The 18280-nt window shown below is 50.8% G+C and overlaps 1 long non-coding RNA gene across 1 annotated transcript in view; it reads right to left on the reverse strand.

Moving 5' to 3' along the window:
• The window catches only part of LOC139439886 (uncharacterized), a 28391-nt gene extending 15026 nt beyond the window's left edge, over nt 1–13365 (reverse strand). The window contains exon 1 of the long non-coding RNA XR_011649981.1: nt 13119–13365. This is a non-coding gene — a long non-coding RNA (uncharacterized lncRNA). The remainder of the gene's footprint in view (nt 1–13118) is intronic.
• Between the last annotated feature and the right edge of the window lie 4915 nt (nt 13366–18280).

Raw genomic sequence — 18280 nt, forward strand, 5'->3', positions numbered from 1 at the left:
CATACACTGCCATATCTCCGATGCATAGGAAAATGCCATAGTTCATAAGAATTTTTTTGTTGTTGTTTTTGTCTTTTTGAGGTACTGGGTGGGGGATTGAATCCCCTACCTCATATGTGGGAAGCTGGTACTCAACTATGAGCCACATAGGCTCCCCTGAGTTGGTTTTTTAGTTTGCTTGCTTGTTGTTTGTTTTTGTTTTGTTTTTTGTTCCCACCCCAACCCCAGATGGCTCCCTTGTCTGTTTGCTCATAGCTTGTTGTCTGTTTGTTTCTTCTGCTCATTGTCTGTTTGTTTCTTCTTTAGAAGGCACCAAGAACTGAACCCAGGACCTCCCATGTGGGAGGGGGCACCCAACTACTTGAGCACATCTGTTCCCTGCTTGTTCAGTTGTTTTTGCTCACTCTCTGCTCATTGTTTGCTTATTTCTTGCTCATTGTCTGCTTGTTGTTTTTTCTCATTGTCTGCTCATTGTTTTTGCTCAATGCTTGCTCATAGTTTGTCTTCTTTAGGATGCACCGGAAGCCGAAACCCAGGACCTCCCATGTTGAAGGCAGGTGCCCGACTGCCTGAGCCACATCCATTCCGGTTTTGTTTAGTTTTGTTTTTTTTTAAGGAGTGACCAGGGACCTGTCCTGAGACCACCTGTGTGGGAACCAGGAGCTCAACCCTTGAGTCACATCCTCTCCCCGTAAATGTAATTTTAATTAAGTAAGTAATGTTTGGGAGAGACTTGGGATCAGATTCTAAAAGACGTTTAATATCCCACTAGGCTGAATTTTAGGTATGGGAAGTCAGAAATGTTTTTGTGATTGAAGAGGAGTGCTGAAAGCCATGTTTCAGACAATGAATTTGGAATTAGTAGGCTAGATTGGATACGGGAGACCCGGAAGATGGACGATGAGGGTCGGTCCACCCTCCCACGCTGGCTGCCCCTTCCCAGCGCGCAGACAAGCCTGTCTGGGAGCGGGCGGCGCTGGCCCTGCAGGTGGCACAGCCGCTCCCTGACTCCAGGGCTTTTCCCTAGCGCCCCCTGCTGGCTGCTCTGGGAACCTCCTCCCCTCTCGTCCCGGCTGGGCCCGGGAGGCTGAGCTCTGAGGACGCAGCCCCGGGCTCACTTCCCCCCGGTTTCTGGTTGAGCTCGCCCACCGGAGGCTCTAGCAGGAGAGCAGAGGATGGGGCGAGGGAAGCGCGGCGTGCATCGCGCAGCTCCCCTGCTGGGCCGCGGCGGGCAGCGCCCAGGCCCCCCACCCCGGCTCCTCCACGCGGCGCCCCCTCGGGCTCGCACAAGAGCTCCTCCAGGCTGGGGAGCGCAGCCCTCCCGCCCCAGCCGCCCCGGCGCTTCTCCCTCGCTGCCGCGGGGCTCAGCTCCTCCCACACCAGCCAGACTAAGTGACACGCGAGGAGCTGCATGAGGAGCTGGGCCGCAGGAACTTTCCATCCGCGTCTGCTGTTCCTCCACGCCTGCTGTTCCACGGGAAAACTTAAAGTGAGGACCACGTGGCAGTAAATAGCCCTTTAAAAAAGAGAGACATAAATGGTTCCATACACCCATATTAGAAAGCTAAAAGTAAAGGCTAAAGAAAATGTTGCAAATACGAAAATACAGAATATTTCAAGTCTGTGTTGTGACCATAATAGTAAGGAAGAGAGAAAGAAGACAAAGCAGAAAGAGAAAGAAGTAGAGAAAGTGGCATTTACATGAGGTAAAGGGAGAGGAAAAGGGAGGGGGAAAAAACCCTAATGACAGGGAGGTACTCTAGGTTTTGAGAGGATAATTAAATGTCTCTTACTACACCCTGTTCTCACCACCCTTTGAAATGCTGTTTAGCTGATTAACTACTCTTCGGAGTTTTCCCTATTTTTTACCCTTAACATTGTCAGAAGTTACTTTTAATTTTTATTTTATTTTATTTTAAAGATTTATTTATTTATTTATTTCTCTCCCCTTCCTGCCCCCTACCCCAATTGTCTGTTCTCTGTGTCTATTTGCTGCGTCTGTGTTTCGTTTTGTTGCGTCATCTTGCTGTGTCTGTTCTCTGTGTCTATTTGCTGCGTCTGTGTTTCATTTTGTTGCATCATCTTGCTGTGTCACCTCTCTGTGTGTACCGGGCCATTCCTGGGCACGCTGCACTTTCTTTCATGCTGGGCGGCTCCCCTTATGGGGCGCACTCCTTGCACGTGGGGCTCCCCTATGTGGGGGACAACCCTGCGTGGCAGGGCACTCCTTGTGCATATCAGCACTGGGCATGGGTCAGCTCCACACGGGTCAAGGAGGCCCAGGGTTTGAACCCCGGACCTCCCATGTGGTAGGCAGATGCCCTAACCACTGGGCCAAGTCTGCCATGGGAAGTTACTTTTAAATAGGATACCATAGCTATCCACAGTGGAGGAGGGACTAGTCTTTTGGCATGTAGGCTCAAAGGCAATAATTATGCTCCTGATTTGTCTTTTGGGTAAGTACAGGTTTTCATACTGGATTTTCCGAGAGAGGAAAGAAGGAAGAAACAGTGGCAAGGGGAAGAAACAGGATGGGAAAATTGAGAAAGGGAGAGAGGTTTATTGAATGAATGAATAAACCAAAGGGGGAAGCATCATAAAAAGTTAGCAATATTGTCCTACAAACTAGAGTATAAGCCACTTCATCATATGCTAACTACACTATAAAAGGGAAAAGGGTGAGGAAGTTATGCAAACAGCATAAAAGAAAATTAGGGTCTGAATGTTTTAGAAAAATAAATAATGCTAAAGCTTATTTTCATAGTGTTAATTTATTTGTATTATATAGTAATAAGGTTCAGAAAACTGTGATTCAAAGTTGACTGCTCTGATTTTCTAAAATTGTTAAGTAATTGGACCAGCACCATGGTATTAGAGCAGCTGAACTATGAACATAAATAATGAAACAAAAGTTGACAATTTCTTGCCTAATGAATATAGAAAAGGACTTCTATGCCCAACCAAACTATCAAGCATGAGGCTAGAATAAAGACAATTTCAAACAAGCAAGATCTCAGAAAAATTACTTCTCATTTGCTCTTTCCCAGGAAGCTATGGAAGGGGGGGGGGAGGAGTGTTCTACAAATCAAGGGAATAAATCAAAAAAGAGGAAGGCATGCATTGCCAAAAATGGGAGCTTCAACTTGTGCTACAAAGAAATCATGCTAACTTTCAAAAATATTTATAATATAGAAGATTGAAGTAAAAAGTTGAAGGAGTACAGTAAAAGAGAAAAACTGAGTAAGAAAATAAAAATTAGAGGTAAGAGGAGAAGAATGCATACTCTCTGCCCATAAAATTTCAAGAACTGGATTGTGAGTCTGGCTCTTAAGCTTCCTAGCATCCAAAGCAAAGAGGAAAATAAGCTCGGTTGCAAGTCATATAATGTCCTTAAGATAGAAATGAAGCCGTTTTTTTTGCAAAAGACCTGTGGACCTTATGAAAAGGATCCTTTGCTCTTCACTTCATCCTTACAGTAGAATATTGTGCTTCATGCAACTGTTTCTTGTAGTGTGACTTATGACACTAAAACGTTAAGAAAAGGCAATTCTGCAAGGACTAGTTATCTATCACTCCAAGAGGTGGCCCAAGGGCATGTGAATGGCTGGGCGGGTTATTAATTCTTTGCTCCCTTTTGGACTGCACAGGAAGTGAGAAGGAGAAAGGCTCTTGCACCCACACTTGCTCCCTTGAGCAGAATAAAATTGCCCTAACTGGGCTTGCCTCCTTAGGAGACTATTTAGCAACTGTTGTCACTGGAGTGTGTCCATTTGGGGTCTCATGCCTCATCCCATTCTTAAGAAGAATATCAGTAAATGCATTTTTTTCTCTAATGCATTACAAATTTCCATTAATGTTTTAGCACCTATATATTGGATCTTCTGGCCCACCCATTAATCTTGCTCTGAATATAATCTAGAGAGAAAACTTTCTGATGGCCCTGTATTCTACAGGTAAAATTCAGCATATCTCATCCTTCAGGCAATCTTCCATAAGCGTTTATTTCCTACAACAAGACTTATAGTAATAACTGAGATTGCATACAATTAACAACTAATAAGATTGGACAACTACCAGGACTTTAGTTATACATCCCATATCACCCTCAGCCATGGTTGAGAATTAACCATATCACCTGCACAGTTCTCAATTTTGACAAAGTCACCCCCTCTCCTTTTATTTGCTATACTTTCCATTGATGATAGTTCTTAATGGAAAATAAAGTATAATTTTTCTAACCCTTTGAGTATTTGCATTGTTCAACCTAATGCTCACTCACTGAATAAGCATTGGAAAGAGATACATTTTTAAACAGCTTTTGAACTAACCTTTAGGAAGATATATTTGTGTGATTCTTTTGTACCTACTAGGATACGTTTAATTCACACGAATATAGCTAAGTCCCTCTGACACCCTCAAATTTAAAACTTTAAAAGTAGACTTCTATACAGTATTAAGTGATCTTTTCCAGAAAACTTATTGAGTAATTTTTCAAAGTAATAAACTGCCTGTCTGCCTCTTATACCTAGTTATTACTATATTAGGATTTCTGCTATCTTTAATAAAGTCTAGAAATTCTTGGAATCAAAGTCTAGAACATGCCATGGTAGCTTAGTAGCATCCATGCTAACATTTTTATTCCAGCCCAAAATAGATTACTGTATATGAAAGAAAGATTCAGCGAAAAAATATGACTTCACAAGTAAATCTACAGTTAGCACTGCTATAAAAAGATATCTAACCAGCTGTTTATTTTTCATGACTAATGTTAATTGTTAACTCTTTTTAAAAAGGGAAAAATGTTTTTCTCAAACTTGATATGATGTATAAACAATGATATCTGAAGTAATGAATGATGAATTCCTGTAAATAGAGCTGTCACACATTTAGAAATAATTTTTGTGAGACTACATTGTAGATGTTTGGGTTTTTCTTTTTTAAAGTTTTTTCAAATTTAGCAAACTTAGAAAAATCTGTACATTAAGAATGGAATTGTCAGTTGTTTGAAGCTTGTATTTTCTGCATGAGAAGTTCTTAGTTTCTGTGCCATATTTAAAAAATCACATAAAACAATATAGTTCACTTGTCAACTTGTATCTAAGAGTAAATTGATAGCCACTTGATCTTAATAGCTAACAACTCTGACTCATTCCTTTCCGTAGCCCCATCAGTATTCAGAAGCATAAGCTAATACTTCAGCTGAACTAGTGAAAAGCTCTCTCGTACATATTTATGTTATCTAATTATGCAGAGAACTAATTATATTCCTTGTTCAACTGACTTGAGTTTCTTAATGTTAGATTCATTGGGAGATGGCACAGAAATATAACATTCATAAGTGTTTTAGAAACTGGAAAATTGAAGATCCTGTTCAGTACAATGATTTTTAAATCTTTGCTTTCTAAACATCAACTATCCAATTACCTGTAATATTGGCATGTGGCACCAAACCTGCTTGCCCTCTACCTACTCCTCTCCTCCCTTCACTGTGTGCTCAAGTGAGGAATTGTCTTTCCATGTTTGAATCCTTAGTCCTTAGGAAACATGGAAAGCACCCAGGACATTTCTGTTGGGTGAATTTGAATGACTAGCAAAGAGCAACAAAGCTATTATCTCCAAAATTTTGAACTGCACCAGATAAGGCTCTCCGCTCTTACTTTCTTTTCCACTTCCTGTCCTTCTTTTGAATAGGCATGAGCTGATGTCTGTATGCTCATGGTGTGTGTGTGTGAGTGTGCACGGGTGTGATGTGTTTCAGTGTGCTGCTGCCTTTCCACACTGCCTGCTCCCCCCCCATAGACTTGGGTCAGGAGTACTTGGGGGACAGCGGCCGCTCCCCCGCACGGCTGGGGAAAGGTGGGTCCTCATACTGGTCTCCTCTGCGAGCCCTGGGCTAAGTCTCCTGCCTCCCTCGGGCCCTGCTCCTCCTCGGTAAAGGCGGGGCTGGCTGGCCTTTGCAACTCCTCCCAGCCCTGTGGGTCTGTGCTTGGAATGACTTGAGTGACAATATTGAATTTCCTACATTTCAGCATTGAGCCACTTTTTTTCCCCACTCTATCTTACCTTTATGAGATAATTTATGAGCAAATTCCTTTATGAGATAAATGACAGTTTCTCAGGGTTTCCATTTCTCCCATGGGAGCCAGAGCCCTGTGCTTCCCTGGCCCTGTGATGATGCCTGACCTCCTTCTCGGCTGCTCCCTTAGATGGTCATTTGTGTAGGAGGAGCACGAGCTTGTCTCTTTGGGGCAAAAGAGCTTATTTTTCAGCGCTATAGTGTTGGCCCAATCAACCATTCCCAGCTTTTCCAACCAAATAGAGTCGAGCCATTTCCCTTCTCAAATCCCCCCTCCCTGCCCCTCTATCTTAAGCACAAGCAAATCAGTATTGGTGTCACAGTCTAGTTTATGTTTTGTTCATTTGTGAAGATGATATCAAAGTATAGGGAAAAGTGGTTGCCTAAGTATAAAAAACAAGAAACAAGAGTTTCCCTTACAGGGGTGTGAGAGGTTCTTAGCTGTCCTTTGGAGTCTAACTTCCAAGTTTTTGGTAGATGTAGGTCACAGATAAATGGAGGTGGAGTGAAACAAAGACTCAAATGTGCAATATGATAAAATTTCAGGGATTCGGTTCTTGTTGCACAATTTAAGATCCATTCATTTCTTGGCAGAGCCACTGTGGAGGACTGGTTGGCAGTTCCTAAAGGAGTTGAGTAGAGACTTGCACGTGACCCTGCAGTACCACTACTGGGTATATACCCAGAAGAACCGAGAGCGTGACACGAACAGACATCTGGTCACCAGTGTTCACAGCGGCGTTATTCACCAGGGGCAAAAGATGGAAACAACCCAGGTGTCCATCAATAGATGAATGGATAAACAAACTGTGGTGTGTTCACACGATGGAATATTATGCAGTGGAAAGAAGAAATGAAGTCGTGAAGTATATGACAACAGGGATGAACCTGGAGGACGTGAAGTTAAGTGAAGCAAGCCAGACGCAAAAGGACAAATACTGAATGGTTGCCCTATTATGAACTAAATACATTGTGTAAACTCAGAAAGGTAATAACTAGAATATGGGTAACCAGAAAATAGAAGGAGTTTAGAGTATGGAAAGCTGAGGATCAACCTGTGAAGCATTAGAGAAAAGGCTGTTAATCTTTGGAAATGAGTAGAAAAGGTGAAAGCACATCACAGCTTTTGTAATGAGCAGTGCTACTGTATGGGTATTACAGTGGTTGAAAGGGAAAGTCTAAAGTTATGTATGTTACTAGGAGGAAAGCTAGAAAATTTAACGTGGGACCGTATAGCATATTGAAGCCTCATGTGAAATACGAATATGGGTGATTTGCATATATAAGGCATTTTCTTTGAAACAACAAATGTATGTTGTTACAAGATGTTACTATCAGGCAGAAGAAAAAAAATAACTGCTAAGTGAAAGAAACCAGACAGAAAGTACTACATATTGTTTGATTCCACTTATATAAAATGTAAATATAAATCAATTTTCAAAGATGGAATTAGATTAGTGGTTATGTAGGGCTGGAAATGTAGAGGTATTGAGAGGTGACTGTTAGTGGGGTATGGAGTTTTCTTTTTGGAGTAATGAAATTGTTCTAAAATTTTGTGATGAATGCACAACACTTATTATATAAAGGCCATTGGTTGGGAAGCAGACGTGGCTCAGCTGATAGAGCATCTGTCTACCACATGGAGGGTCCAGGGTTCGATCCCCAGGGCCTCCTGACCTGTGTGGCGAGCTGGCTCCTGTGCAGTGACTGTCCCCCGGCGGATGCAGACGATGGATGAGCTCTTCCCAGTGGGAAAAGAGGTCTCCCTGGCATGGAGGGGAGGACACAGCTGCAGGAAGCAAGATCGGCCGGGGGCAAACTTCAGGTGCAGCTGCTGTTTCTCCCAGTCATGAACGGAGATCCTTACAAACGCCAAGGGCAGGAGCCTGGTGAGCTCCAAGGTCTCGGCAGCCTTGCGGCCTCTTCCCTGGGTGGCCTGGCCCTGTCCGACGTGGTCCTGGCAGCTGGTGGCCGGGCGGGCCAGCAGCATGAGTCAGGGAGCGGGAGGAGGGGCTGGTGCGGCGATGCCCACGGTCACCATCCGCACGTGGTTGTGCACGTCAATCACCGCCCCCCTTTTGGAGATCTGGATAAAGCCGCTCTCAGATGGGCGCGTCCTTCAAGATGCCGTATTCTCCCTTGCGCAGGTGGCGCTGAGCTTCCCCGTGTTGAACATGCCCATGGCGGAGCCGCTCTGCGCCGTGAAATACGGTAACAGGAGCCGCTGCCAGGGCGAGCTGGGGTTGTGCAGGCAGCGCGGGCCAGGCGGGTCGCTGGAGCTGCCCTGGTCAGCTGGCACGTGCGGGGGCAGCAGCGCTGGGTCACTGCGGTGGCTCCCCAGGGGGTCAGCACTGCTCACTCCACAAGCCCCGTCTGCCTCAGAGCCCCCAGAGAGGAGGGTCTGGGCCAGCGGGGGGTACGCCTGGGGAGTCTGCACCCCAGACCAGACCTCTTCCAAGTTGTAGGTTGAGCTCCTGACAGGCTCTCAGCAGTCCTGGCGGGAGCAGTAACCGCTCTCAGCCCACACCCCCTGCGCAGCCCTCTTTATCCTCTGCTGCCCTTTCTGAGCTGTCAGAGTCACAAACCCCTGTGTCCTCCTTCCCCAGCTGCCCCCTCAGGGCAGGGCCACCATCCTCCCCACCCCCCTCCAGACACCCCATTGCCTCCACAGGGGGCAGGCCCACCCTGCCGGGATATGTGCAGGTTGGTGCCAAAATAAAATGGGAAAATTTTGTGCGGTGCTTTCTTTCTCCCTCCCAAATTCAAAAGATTCAGCAACTAAACAAAGGCTGTAGGAATGCAAGACGAGGGGACACATTTGAACCAGTTGAGCTCATGATTTAATTTTCCTCACTATGTGTCCAGGCACCCAGGATCCTGCCCTTCACTGGCTTCTCTTTTTCCTCTGCTAACGAGGGCTAAGAGCAGCCATCCGATTTTCCCAGAGAGGTGGGGAGGAGCTCAACTAGCACGTGAGTGTGCTCTGGAAAGCCTCTGCCAACAGGAGGAGTGTTGTCACTGGCGCTCCCAGGGATCTCTCCAGGTAGCGCCGCCTCCCTGACACAGGCTGGTGGCTCCAGGCGGGAGGGTGGCCGGTCACCCTCTTTGATCTCCACAGCTTCCAAAGAGAATGTCTGACCTCAAACTCCCCTTAAGATCTGAGGTACACTGAGGGAGGCAAGAATCCCAGGCCAGTGAATGCCAGTGACCATTCAGATAACCCAGAAAATACCTGCAGTTCTCTCCCCAAGCCTCTTGTTGAGTCAGCTGAAGTTCTTCTACCAGTTTAATCCTATAATCTTAGGATGCTGGGGGGATACCCCTCCCTGCTAGGTGGTAAATTCCTCCAAGAAACTAGCCTTCTAAAGCCAGGGTCTTATGACTCTTCTCTGCTTTCATGTGTTCCTTCCCATCCCCACTTTATGAAAAACCAAATAGTGCGACATGGAATTCAAGCTACCACGGGGCTGGCCTGTGCTTGGAGCACTGGCTGGCTGCCTTCCACATGCGTAGCTTGAGCTCCCCTGCAGTCGCGTACAGTTCCATTTCTCCCAACTAAGAGTCCTGAAACGCTATCTGGGCTTGGGGTTTACTGTTTGGGATATCTTTCCCCCTTCTCAGTGTAGTCTGTAGTCCTGATGAAAGAAACTGAAGAATATCCACATATGCAATGTTTTTGTGAGAAGCATCGGGTATGATTGCTTAGAGACGGAAATGGATTGTAAAACTGTTAAAAAGCCTGTCAGAAAATAAAGCACTTTTATCTAAGATTTGGGCTTTCTCTGCACTAGGCCAAAGTGTGGCCTCTTGGGATACTTTCTAGTTACTTCTTTTCTCTTAAAATATGAATCAGCCCAAACTCAGATTATATCTTCACATGGAAAGCAAAGTTAAATATCCAGACAGTTTTTCAGAAAATTGAGGCCCTCCAACATCCCCCACATTGAAGAAAAAAAGCAATGTTTGGGAATCTTAGATTTTCTGAATTGACTTTTTTTTTTAGGAATTGCAGGGAATGAAAAAGAAAATCAGCTAATATATCAAAACACTATCCCACTTCACACTGAAATTAGCTGTTCAAGAATTTCAATTATGCTGACTTTCTACATTGATCTTAAGTTACTCAGACCGGCTGCCAAGAACCTGCATTTTACTTCCACTTCATTATCACCAATCAGAAATGCTGTCATATCATTGGCAGTTTCATTTTTAAGAAAGTGACACTTACTCCTGCATTTCTTTAACTGGAAATCCAGCTCCCAAATTTTATTTCCTAGTGGCTACAGCTACATTGAATGTTCACTGTCAATGCCCATCCCTTTCCACTAAGCACCACATGAAACCTCTAACAGTTCTGGGAAGCGGATGCTGGGCCTGCACACGCCCCGTAGCCCGGCCCTTCTCCCAGGCCCCTCCAAGGCTGGCGGAGTAAGGCGTCAGGACCAGAGATGCTGGCAGCCTCTCACCACCACGCAAACCCAGTGCCCACCCACAGGGGCTCCCCCTCCTGGGCCTCAGTCTTCTCAAGTGTAAAACAGACCAGTACCACCTGGCCCAGCTCCCTCCAGGCCGGCGTGAGGCTCATGTGAGATCTGTGAAGGTGGATTCACACCCGCACACTGACAGCTGTTATTACTGGGGTTCTACTTTCCCCACTTAGGGGAACACATTCCTTTGGTATCAATGCAATTTAGTCCCATTAGTCAAGAATTAACTGGAACCTTCAAGAAATCCTGGTCAGTTCACAGCCTCTTTTGCTCTTCGATTGTCCTCCGGGTTCCTGGCACACCAGGTTAATCCCACCCCACCCCCACCATCCGCACGTTTCCCTCGTGTTTCCTACTTGAGAGAGAACCCCTTTCTCACCCAGTAAACCAGTTCTCCCTTGAAAAGTTTCTGCGGTGGCCCCGCTACATCCTTCCTCCCCTGCCCTGCTCCCCCGCCCAGGCAGCACTTGAAGCCAGTGACTCTGTAGCGAGCTCAGCCCCTTGTAAAAGGAAGGAATCCCGGTGTCTATCCTACAGTCATCTAGGTCAGATCCTAGGCCAGATCCGAAAACTGAGGCCCGAGGCCGTAAAGCTGGTGAGTGGCCCAGCCCAGGCTGACCGGCTAACTACAGTCTTTCCTTTCACCCATAACAGGGGCCCACATGGTGAGGATCCACCAACGAGGCAACCGGGGAACAGAGCCCCTGGCCAGGTAGGTGAGGGGCCACAACCTCGCCACCTGTGCCCACCACAGGGGAGACTTGGGCAGCACTAAGGACCTTGGAAAGCCAGGGAGCTTAACAGAGGCTGAGAGGGAGGGGGGAGGGCAGACTCAGGACGGGAAGGGTCGAAGGCTCCCACAGCTGCACTTGGCCCTGGCTGTATCTTGTGCCGCTGGGGGCCTGTGCCACCTTCCATGCTGTCTCTGAAACCATCCAGGTAACAAGTGCAAGCCCCCCAGATACACCCCCACTCCCTCAGCCCCCCTCGGTCTAGGACAGCATCAAAGTAAGACCCTATAAGGTGTAGCATTACTCTACAACAAGTGATAAATGCAAAACAAGGGAGACAGTAATTCCAATTTCTCCTTCATTTCAAGTTGGGGAGACAGAAGCCCCAAACGGGTGAGGTGCCTTTCACCCACACTGAAATACGCTGCGTTGGGACACTACCCAGATTTTCTAGCTCCCAGTTATTCTTTGTTTCTTTGGCTCCATCAGGGATTTAGCACTTCTTTATTCGTAAGGAAGCATATGTGATTTAGGCAATGAAATTAGGGAAAAGAAACCGGTTAAGGGGGAGGGAATTGAGTAGATGGGGGATGGAAATGGAGAGAGGCGGGGGAGGAGAGAAGGAGCAGATGAGTGCAGAACCAGTCCAGTGGAAGGAAAGGGAGAAGGGAAGAGATGCCCTACAGAGACGTCCCCTTTCCCCCCTGCCTGAGACTGGCCAGTGCCAGCAGATAGAGACCCCCAGTTCTAGTCCCCTCACCGGCCCCCTTTCCTTCCCTGACTCCCCTCTGGAACCTGAGCATCTTCGGGTAGAAAGGACCTGAGTGGCTATCGCTCCAACAGCACATGTACTGGCGACAGGCAGAGGGGGCGGCCGAGTGTTACTACCCACCTTTCCCAGCTGGAGATACGGGGCTTCGAGGACAGCAAATGCAGTGCAAGCTGGCAGGGTCGTGGCCACTGGACCATAAAGCCCTTCCCTAAATTATCTGAACAGCCGGCCCCACACAGTCGCTTCCCCGCGGTGGGCTCCATGGGAACACGGCCGAGAAATACGCGGACCCGAGAGGAAAACCCAGAGCGAGGGCACCGGTACGAGGGAAGCGCGTGCGAGAGACTTGGGACAGGAAGTCCCAGGCCCGGGAGCCCGACCCGAGCCTGTCCCGGGAGCCCGCTCCGCCTTCCTCCCCGGACAGCGACACGGGCGCGCGCCACCTCCTATCGCATCCCGACTAACTCTGCCTTCCCGCTCCCCGCGCGGTCCTGCCACCCAGCGCCCCGGGGTGCTCAAGGCCACCCCCAGCGGCTGCGCCCGGGCCCGGCCGGCTCGCCCTTCCCGTTCATCCGCTCGGCGCCTGCGGACGCGCTCCCGCGAAGCCCTGGCGCCCGCGCGCGTCTCCCGAGCCCGGAAAGGGTCAGCCCGCAGCGGCGGGGCCCGGCACGCAGCGAGGGATGGAGCCGCCGGGGACCCGAGGAGCCTCGGTTCCCCCGCGCACCCACCTGCCCTCGCCAGCAGCCAGCCGGGGAGGTGAACCCCGAGGCCCGAGAGCCGCGGCGCCCCGAGGTCGGCTGCTGCGCGGGCGCGCGCCCTCCGCGTCGCCAGGAACCTCTCGCCCCTCAAGTCCAAAGAGAAAGTTCTGTCACTTTTCCAGAAACTTTCGGAAGCTCCGAGAAGCAGCCATGGCTAGGAAAAGTCCCTCCCGCTTCTTCCGAAGTCAAGGCTGCGGCCGCGGGGCAGGGGTGGGCGGCGGGGTGGGCACAGGTTCCCAGGGCGCGCGGAGGCAGGGGCGCGCCGGGCTCTCGGCGCTGGCTGCGGGCGCTCACCTGCGGCTCCGCTCGGGGCGGCGGGGCTCCGCGGGCGCGCGGGGCGGGATCGCGGGGCGGGCGGCTGTCTGTCCCGCCGGCGATGGCCGAGGAGGCACGGCCTGCGCTGCCCGCCTGGTGCGCTCCCGCGGCGGCGCGGGAAGAGTGCGGTGCTGCGCGCCCTAGCTGCGTGGCGCTGCGGCTCGGAGCGCGGGGCATCACCCCTTTTATAGCCCGGGCCTGGCAGGCGCCCCTTACTCCGGGTTACCAGGCCCCGGCTGACGTCATGCTAGGAACAGTTCTCCCCCTCCCTCCAACCAGCCCAAAGCTGCCGAACCCAGGAGGGCGGCCTGCAGGAGGGGCGGGGCGGCCTCGGGGCGGAGGGAGGCTTGGTGATCCGAGGGGCGCGGGGTGGGGCGGGGACAGGAGCGGCCAGACTCCCGGTGGGACAGGTGCCCGAAGTCACACGCCGTGACGCTCCACCGTTACCCGCCTGGCGGGACCTGGTGACGGGGACCGCAGGAAGCCAGCCCGTTCACGCAAACACTGAAGGCAGCTCGCTGGCCCCTAGTCGTCGCCAGGCCCCGCACACGCCACGCAAGTTCACACGCAGAAACGCCTCGGGGCTCACTGGGAACCCGATTCCGAGGTGATGGCGGGCGGTAGGACAGGGTCGGTTAGGATATTTATATTTTAACCGCAAAGCGATTGAAACCGACAGGGAGAGTCTTGGTGAAACGCACAGGAGGGTGGAAAGATGAGGAACCGGGCAGAGGGAAGAAAGAGGGAAGAAAGAGGGGTCCTCGCAGGCCGGGCCGCGCGGGGCCGGGGGTCACCCCGCAAGCGGCCAGCGATTAGGGAAAACTCACCGCCACCTTTCTAGGGGGTTCTGCGCCCAGGGCGGCTGGGGAAGGGACCCGCCTGGAAGCACTGGCCGCAGTCAGAGTGGGCCCGCGGGATCCCGCCGGGACTCGGGCCGAGGCCTGGGCAGAACTGGGTCTGAACCTTGAAACGGCTTCCGGGTTCCGATTTCCCAGCCCGGCCTTCTCGGATGCGAGCGCGGAAGGACCAGGGACCTTCTCGACCTTCAGGGCCACCAGATGTGGACCTGCGCGGGCCCGGACTTTGCGAGCGTGCCCTGCAGGGAGACCGAGCCAGTCGGGCGGGGTGGGGGCGCGGCTGAGGACAGCGACACCTGCCTGCACCTGCCCCCGGGGGGAGGCGGCCGCGGGTGGAGCTTGGTAGTTTGGGGTAAGAACTCGAGAGGTCTGGGAGCCGGGGCTCGCCGCAGCCGCACCCCACCCGGCCTGCACAGCCTTGGTCGTTACGGTCGTCGCGGACCCGCGATTCCGGCGTTGGGGTGCACGAGGCCCCGGCATGTCACCCACGCACACACCCGCACGCACGCACACATGTCCCCCCGCCCCGGGAATCAGCGCCCCTCTTCCCAGCCCCGCTGACTGCGGAGCAGCCCGGCGCAGAGACCCCCTAGATAAAACCGGATCGCCCGCACCCGGGTTCCTCGCCTCCACACGCGAGCCTCGCCCCAAGTCCCCCCACTTCCCCAGAGCGTCGTCGGGCTGGAGATCCCGCGGAGGGTGGCCTTGGGAGACTCCCGGCCCCGCCGCGGGCGCGTCCCGCAGCCCTGACGTTCCACGCGGGAACTCCGGAGAATCTGCCCTGGTGCTGACCAGGCATCCAGCCGCGTCGCGCGGGAAGCATAAGGCTGTGTATTTGCTGGATTCTTCGTCGGGGTAACAGCTCTCCCCGCCGCATGCTCCGCCCACACCCCCGCACCTCCCCGCGCCCCGCCTCCCGCAATGCGTGGGCAGGGGAACCCGGGGCGTGTGCGCGCAACCCCGAGAACGCCGGGCGAGATCAGATGGAGAGACGTGTGTACATCCCAGTGGAAGTCAGCTGGGATTCTCTCCTTACCAGACCAACCTACCCTGGGCTACAGAGCGCCACTGTGGAGTGCAGCAGGGAGGTGGGGAGTCCCGTGGGAGCTTACTTCATCCTGCCAAACGCCTGCAGAGCTCTTTAACCAGATCACGTTTTCAACTATGATTCCAGCAACGCACCCAAGCCGGGGCTGTTGGGGGTTTGGCCCGTCCTTAAGGGGAATTACGCTTAGGAGTCAGAGAACACAAACAGACCCGGGTTCACTAAACAATGCGAAACAAGGGCGATTATGGCTGAGAAGTTGGCCACACACTTGGTTATTTTTTACTACTGTCTTGTTTCATTCTAATAATTCTTGCTTTAGACTCTCCAGGTTACACCTGGACAGAAATGCTGCCAAGCGCCCACGGAAGCCTGAGCCGGCTTCTCTGCCTCTCCTACTGAAAAAGCAGTAAGAATCTTGACAGAGAGGTGCATGACCTCGTGAATGAAACTCTTAGCCAAAGAAAACAAAACCTCCACCTGGCTGCCTTGCTCCTCACCCCCCAGCCCGTTCCCAGGAGATCAGCAAAATGCCTGCTGAATTGTAGAGAAACTGGGAAAGAGCAGCTGAAGGGAAAACTCACCCACCCCATCACAAGCTCTCCACCACGGGGAGGGAGGCTTGATAGCCGGGTCCTGTGCGTCCTCGTTTTGCACTGATTGATTTAATGCCACAGGCGGCCGAGTGCACTCATCACACACACAGGCCATCCCGTCCTGCACAGGAGGGGCAAGTGGCTTCTCCACACTAAAGCAAAGATGCCTGCCCTGCCTTAGAAGGGAGCCCAGGCCAGAGTTACTTCAGGGGTTAATCCTGAGTGAAGGAGGGTTAAGCAGAGATTGAGTATCTCTGAGGTTTTACCAGGGAGCGCCGCCTGGGGCATCCACGTTCACTTCAGCCTGCGTGGGTTTTGCCTGGGAGAGGTAAGAACTGGAGACTCCATGCTGGGGCTTGTGCAAAAGGAAGGGGGGAAACTAAAAGGGAGGGGAAGAACTAGGCAGCTAAGAACAGTCTACTTGTGGCAACCAAATCTAAACACCAGAACACTGCAGGGAGCCAAAGCAAATGAAAAAAATAAAGTTCTAGGGATATTTAAAGGTTTTAGCGGTTTCTTCTCAGCCCAGGGCACAGTCCCTTCCCACCTGCTCCCGACTCCCATTATCCTGTTTTCCAAACACAGAAGATTGTACTTGCTCACCATGTGCTAGACAAAGGCACAGGTAAACACGAGTTAAAATCAGCCAGGGAAGCAGCAGGGAGCCGGCGGCCCTGCCCATCTGGCTCAAGCCACTTCATCTCAGAACGGGGCTGGGGTGGGTTGGCTGCTGGATTCTGCCTTCCAAAGCCCACACTCGCTGTAAAGCCGGTTTGAATGTGGGGTTACGGTCTCCTCAGGGCCTGCAGGGCAACTCTGCCAGGAGGCTCGAAGGTGCTGATTAAGCACCTAGTGGCTTTGTCCCTTGGATAAGTCATTTCTCTCTCTGGGCTTAACTTTTCTCATCTGAAAAATGACACTAATGATGGCACCCACGCAGGAAGGTAGTTGTGAGACAATTATTGAGAATGGGACACAGCCCTCAGTAGCTGTGTCTTCTATTGTGAATCCAGGTGGGCTTTTCGGGGCACCCCTGGAGCTCTCCCAGAGTTCATTCTGTCCCCCCATCAGTGGCCCACAATTGTGGACAAAATTGAGCACTGTCTAGGAATGGCGATCTTCAGAGGAGTGTGGATAAGCTCTGAGGAAGGAAACCAGTGAGAGCGATGGCCGTTCTCCACCCACAGCGCCGGGGCCACACGCCTGGGGCTTCCTCTGCGCTGGGCAGACCAGAGCTTCCCACCCCCCTGGTGCAGGGCAAGTGCCCTGGCTGGGAGCAGGGGGTGTGGGTCTAGCCTGGCTCTGCCTCTGCTATACTGAGCAAGGCGCCCCTTTCTCTGAGGACCCCTCCTTTCTCTGGACTGAGCTGGAGTTGGGGTCCTGGGAACCTGTGCTGAAGCTGCCCTGGGGGCTCCTGGAGAGTCCTCCTAAAACAGCTGGGGTAGGATGGCGGGAAGGCCCTGAACAGCGCACGGCAGACCCAAGTGCGTCATCTCCCTTCCCTTCCAAACGCTGGAGGTGAGAAATGTCGCCCGACTCAGTTCTCATCAGTGCCTGTGGCCCAGCAGCCTATCTCCTTTGTCTTTGAACACTCCACGTTTTACAAGGGCTTGGTGCCTTATTAGAGGGCAGCAGTTGCGCCTTTGGGGAGCTTCTTGTGTGAGCCCATCACCAACAGTCAGGCACCCACCTTGGGTCACAGAACCCAAGTCCAGGTAGCAGCGGTGCCTTTTAGGAGAGAGACCCCAGGAACCTGAGTATCCAAGATGAAATGCCAATGGGCAGGGAGCTAGCAAGGGCCAAGAGACCAGGGACCCATCTGCAGCTTTTCCTGCAGCCAGCCACGTGACTTCGTGCAAATCAGGAACCCTGTGTCTTGGTTTTCTAGTCTATAAAATGGAACTAATGAACTGCTCACAGGGCAGTTGCAAGAATCAAGTGAGATAATAGATGTGAAAGTGGTTTGAAAATAATTAAAAAGAACGCTATTTTTAAGGATTCCTTTGAGGAACTTTTCTTAGTATAATCATTTTAACCATTATGAAAATTTGGAAAATAGGCAAGAGAAAAAATATTATCAATAATTTCAACACCCTTAGCATTTCCAGTCATTTTAAAAACACACACACTCTCTCTCACATACATAATGGTGATTTTAGATTACATGCAATTTAAAAATTTGCTCTTTTCCTTATTACTCTTAATTGTATGCAATTTTTACGACCATAATTTTTTCTTCCTAACAATGTTCTGTTCATTTTATTGTGAAATGTAGTGTACATCAGATGACTGCATTGAACATATACAAATGAATATAATATACATATTCAATTTAATAGTAAAACAAGCATCGACTGCCCACCCCATGTTAAGAAGTAGCCACCACCTCTGGTACTTAGAAGCCCCACGAGTCTCTTCCTGATCACATCTGCCGCCTCCTCCTCCCAGAGGCGACCAGCATTCTATCATTAGCATAATTGTTCCTGGCCCATAGACGTCTTATAATTTACTAATAATTTCCCTATTTTTAGCATTTAAAGTGTTTGCCAATTATTGCTAGAGTACTAGGCAAATTTACATCTTCACTATGGGGAACATTGTGAAATGCCATCGCTGCACAGGTGACTTCCCTGGGGTTAGGAA

This window comes from Dasypus novemcinctus, chromosome 10, assembly GCF_030445035.2.
Source record: "Dasypus novemcinctus isolate mDasNov1 chromosome 10, mDasNov1.1.hap2, whole genome shotgun sequence".
NCBI lineage: Eukaryota > Metazoa > Chordata > Mammalia > Cingulata > Dasypodidae > Dasypus > Dasypus novemcinctus.